The following is a 5,667-nucleotide window of genomic DNA, read 5'->3' on the forward strand; positions in this document are numbered from 1 at the left end:
GGGGGGGGGGGGGTTGTCCGGTGCCTTGCTCAAGGGCACCACGGCAGGGCGCTTGAGGTGAACTGGGACCTCTCCAAGTAGAAGTCCACACTCCATATTTAGGTCGATTCGGGGACTTGAACTGGCGACCCTACGGCTCACAGTCCAAGCCCCTACTGACTGAGCCACTGTCAGAAAGTGGTTGTGAAAAGTCTTGGTGTCCTAAGTGAGGCGTCAGATACAAGCATTCCCATCAGTGAGTTCGATTGGTTGTAGTGTGTTTGGCCAATATCAAGTTTTTTCTCCTTGACCACTGATTCTTTGAAGGTGTTTTTGAAACCTGAAGGGGGAAATGCTAAGTAACTATCTTTTGTCAGCTGCAGTTAAATGCCTAACATTGGACTCACTCCACTACACATCCATATCAAGTAGGTCCTAGATCAAACCAGTTTAAGATATAGGTTAAAGGGTTTGTATTGAATTGATGGACCAGCAAACATCATATATTTTTCTGTATAATATTATATATTGGCCCTATCGCTCGAGCAAATCAAATACCTGTCCAAACCTTTCTCCCCTCAACTGAGAGGCTGATGATGATGATATAATTTGATGTTTGTAAACTACTAACTATTGAGTCAACCAACATGATTAGTTTGCGTGTCAGTCATTAAAAAAGAAATCAGCTTTAATTCTTTATGGCCTGACAAATCTGTCAGATAGAGTTTGATTAAATGGTGCAGCGTTTAGTTTCAGGGATCTATCCATACCCATCTTCCCAGTATTTCTTATTTCTATCCTGCCTTAGTGACCCCCCAATTCTCTCCCCTCCTCTCCCACAGCCAGGACGTGACGGGGGATATCTACTATTTCAACTTCTCCTCGGGACAGTCCACGTGGGACCACCCCTGCGACGAGCACTACCGCCGCCTGGTGGCCCAGGAGCGCGAGCGCGCCCAGCTCACGACCGCCACAGGAGGTGGAGGCGCGAAGAAGGACAAGAAGAAGAAGAAAGAAAAGAAGGAGAAGAAAGAGAAAAAAAAGAAGGAGCCGCTCAAGACTCCTGGAGTGAGTGATATTTTCCCACAGATTTCATTTTGTTGTTGTTGTTTTGTCCTTTAATCCACCTCACCTCACCCTCACACCTCGTAAGCTATTTAAATGAGTAAATAGGCAAAAAGATGACCAAAGACAACCATCAACATTTTCTGTTTGACTTGATTGGCGTTGCTAAATTCTCTGTAATGATGCGTTTGTGTACACTGTGTAAAACATTATCATTAACATCGAACCATGAAAAGCTGTTTTTAAAATGCCCAACCAAATACAGTGAGGATTCTCAATGGAATTCAGTATTCATTAAGTGTCTTTAGCGATTGAAAAATGTTAGGTCAGGTTGCTCAGTTCTCTTACGGTGTCTTTTTGTCCCACAGGCGCTGAGTTCCTCTCTGGGACGCCTACCGTCCCCTCTGGGCAGCCTGGCTCCTCTCAGAGGTCTGGACGCCCCCGGCCCGGCCCCCCTGTCTGGCCCTGCTCCCGCTCTCCGGCGCACCCTCGGGAGCTCCGGGGGACTGGAGCCGCTAAAGACATCGCTTGGGGTAAGATCCCAGGTCTATAAACGGACTGTATTATTCACCTTTTTAATTCAAAAAAATGAGAATTCATCACGTAAGACAGAATACACTCACACGATTATTTATTTGGCCTTAATGCGAGAAAGCCTTATTCTTTATAATAGCATTATTTAAGATTGATATAGATGTTTCCCTTGAAAGGATGTGTGACCTTTCTGTGATGCAATAATAATATAATTAAGCAATAGCTCACGACAGGCCGTGGTATATGCTCATTATATCACAGCTAAGGGGCTTGGTTCGGCCCGACGCGAACGGTTACCAAGTGTGGCAATATGAAAGAAAAATACACACTCAATTTAAATAGTTTTTATTGGTAAATAATGATGTTCAAAATAAAATAGTCCCTCCGTTGCCTTCTGCACAAAACATAGTGCGACGTGGTTGCTATGCAACGACACTAACAGCTGGCGAACATATTAGACAGAGAGCGTTGATCCATTATTTNAGGTGCTTTTTTTTTTTCTGGAGATAGGCACTGCTAAATCCACTCCTCCATAGTAAGACCCCCCCGGAGGTCGAAGTTATTCTTAAATGTTTCCATCTTATGCTTTGTAAGTTTGTTTCATAACGGAAGAAATTTAAATATATTTATAAAACTGACAAGTCAAATCAAGCAATCTGATTGGTCGATAGTGTTTTTGCGGACCTCTTTGATTACAGATTTGAAAACATCGTTGCTTGCTTTAAAAGTAGCACAATTCATTATGTCAAACCTTGGAAAGTGTCTAGATATCCCTGCCCTAATGCCAAAGGAACTGCACACTGAATATGTTTTGCCCTTTGATGTCTATGTCTGGACCGCTGCGTAAAAAGGAGGCTTTGTGCCCCGTTACTTCTCCGCTGCTTTCTTGTTCCAGTATGTACCCAACGGTATACTGTTTTTCTCAGACGCGGAGGGATACTGACTTGTTGTGAAAAGTAACTTACAATTCTACCCGTGGTATACGCTCAGTATATCACGGCTAAGAACCAATCAGATTGCTTGATTTGACTTGTCCGTTTGATAATGTATAATATATAATGGTATGGCATATAATGGCGATAATATCATGAATTGCTCATAAGACAATGATGAACCCTAAAATGAAATCTTGATAATGTTATTTACATACATAATGCCTACTCCCAAACCATTAAACTTGACTCTGTTAGTAAACTCTTTGTCTTTCTCTGTCAGAGCCTTCGGGGCAGTGGAGCCTCGAGTGTTTTGGGAAACAGGAAGGAGGAGCGAGTGTCCCTCACTCTGCCTGGCTTTGATGATGATGAAGATGATGATGACAATGAGGATGAGAAAATCTCAGAAAACGTGGTGCAGTACAACCTAAAGACAAGTTTAAGGGTTAAAACCAGAGGGTGTCAGTGACATTTTGTGTGAGAATTGTTTTTATATATATAAATGAAGAAAGCTCTTGATGAGCCTATTCTGATGCCAAAGGACCATTTTCAATTCTTTACCAATCCATAGTTATTCATTTACTTTAGCAAAACCAAAGGCCCTGAACAAACAGAACTATTAGGGTGCAAAAGTGCACTTTAGAAGAAAAAAAAAATGTCGAAATATCCTACATTGAGCTTCTTGTGATCCAAATGATTATGATGTTTTACTTTTTAAAGACCGGAGTTAATAAAGAAAGTAAGGACAAGGTATTCTACATTTCAGATTTCTGTCTCCTGTAAAGTAAGTCAAAGGTCACCCCTCTGATTCTCACCTCTCCAATCCAAGACCAAGCAGGTACTAGCTGTTTTATGCATGCTCTATTTCCCTTTTTAAACACATTGTGATCTTTTTCAGCCAAGTCCTCGTGGTTCAGACCGGTTATTGAAGAACCTTCACCTGGACCTGGACGCACTCGGAGGAGGCCTCCAGTATGAGGTACACACATTGATTTGCTTTGTACAGCACTGATTCTACTCTATTTCTTTTCCTTAACATAATGGAATAACAAAAATGAAAACAGCCGTTGATATATTCTGTCTGATTATTTCCTTCTAAAGAAATAACATGGTGCCTTTTCTCTTCCATCAAGAACATTTCATTTAGCTTGATTCCATGTCGAATAGGAGAGTGTTTTTTGGTATTAATCTGTTTTTTCTTGTATAATGGTTTATCACTTCCTCTGTAAAGTTAAAGTGTTGTGTGTGTGTGTGTGTGTGTGTGTGTGTGTGTGTGTGTGTGTGTGTGTGTGTGTGTGTGTGTGTGTGTGTGTGTGTGTGTGTGTGCTCTAGGACAGTGAAGCCAGTGGCGGAGCTCCAGCTGAGGAGAGGACAGAGCCAGAGTTGCAGGACTTGGCTCTATCAGGAGACCACAGTCCTGAACCTCCCTCCCAACAGGTACAAAAAAATACAGCATACACACACAACCCACTTTCCCACCGGAAACAAAACCCACTAACCCACAACTCAATCCTGGGACAAATGACTCAGTAGTCTCAGGTGGAAAAAAAGAACGGCATACTTGTCTTCTTGCAATGGGAAATGAGTCCATCTAGTCTAAGTATTTTATCAAATATAATATGCAATAAGTATTTTTGTGCTGCTGAGAAGTCCTGGTATTCAAGAGGCTTAATAAATGATCCTTGTTTTGTGCAGATCCAACCATGATCTTTTTAATACACTTTTCATTGATAATATGAATACATCTTTAAAAAATATCCCTCAAATATTGCAAATCATATCACACTCAAAAATAATCCCCATTAATTCCAAAACATGCAGTTCCAGTAAAAATGCATCCATTGATCGCTGTACTTTAAGACGTTTATAATGCAGGATGTAGATGCTAGTTCTCATTAGCCGCTTTCACACCAAATACTTTGCCGTACTTAGTTCCCAGCACTTCCCCCATGGAACTAAAGAGCAGATCGCGTTCACACCGGAATAAGTCCCTGAGGGAAGATTACGCAAATGAAGCATGAAATGAAGCCGCTGAAGTCACTTCTTCTTCTTTTGCTTTGGGTTTACTGGTAGGCCGCAAACAACTTCACGGCGCATACTGCCACCCGAAGTCCCCGGCCGGAAGTCCCCGGAGTTAGGGAAGCCTTCCGAGTAAATCGCCAGAACGCCGACACTTCCTCATCACTCCACCGCTCCCACGTTTTATTTTGTGTTCCCATAAGTTATTCTTTCTCCGTTGGTGCGCGGGGCTAATGCTAATAATGCTAATTCCAGCAACTAAAATGGTGGCTTCACAAAACGTTTTTGAGTTTTACGGGCCATGGTTTGCAATTCGCCCAGCCAATCAGAAATTGGAACTTTCTTCTCCCCAGGAAAGTACCACCTCTCTAGCAGGCACTGAAAAGGGGGGAAAAGTTCTCATGAACTAAGTTCTCTTTTTTGTGTGAACGCAAAATCCCAGGAACTATTGGAACTAAAAGGGAAAAGTACGGGGAAAAGTACTCCGGTGTGAAAGCGCCTATTGTTTTCACACCTTCTCTGTGTGATAGTTACTTCCATAGTGGACATTTTCATTATGATTGTCTCATGTAATTGTGATTCTAAAGCATCTGTTATTGCTTCTCTTTGTCTCGTGTGACCTCTTTGACCTTTAAACCTCTCACCTCTGGGCCGTGACCCGGTGTGTTCCTGTAGCTGCTGTGCTGCTGGGATCTGTCCTATGGCCATGGCTGTCACTGTGTCTTCCTCTTTGTCCTGCTGTCCTCCTATTGCCACTGTTACTGCTTTGCTGTCTGAAACTTAGTCAGGAGTTATCGCCAACAACACTATGAATACTATCATTTCCCTTAGATTTGTGTATAAGCAGTAACACTCCCCACTACTGCCATAAGATGTCAAGTAAAGTCTGTCCTAGTCCATAGATATTGCACAGTCTATATATTACGTATAATAATAGGTAGTATTGCATTTATTTATTTTTCTAAAAATGACTCAACCTCCAGATGATTTAGCCAAACTAAAGTAGATGTTTTTGTGATTTCATCAGCACATTATGACTTTCTGAAAAGCTCAAATAAGGGAATCACATATATCAGACAAACCTGCTCCTGTGTGTGTGTGTGTGTGTGTGTGTGTGTGTGTGTGTGTGTGAGCATTA

This window comes from Notothenia coriiceps, unplaced genomic scaffold, assembly GCF_000735185.1.
Source record: "Notothenia coriiceps isolate Sejong01 unplaced genomic scaffold, NC01 NC01_scaffold00037244, whole genome shotgun sequence".
Classification (NCBI taxonomy): Eukaryota; Metazoa; Chordata; class Actinopteri; order Perciformes; family Nototheniidae; genus Notothenia; species Notothenia coriiceps.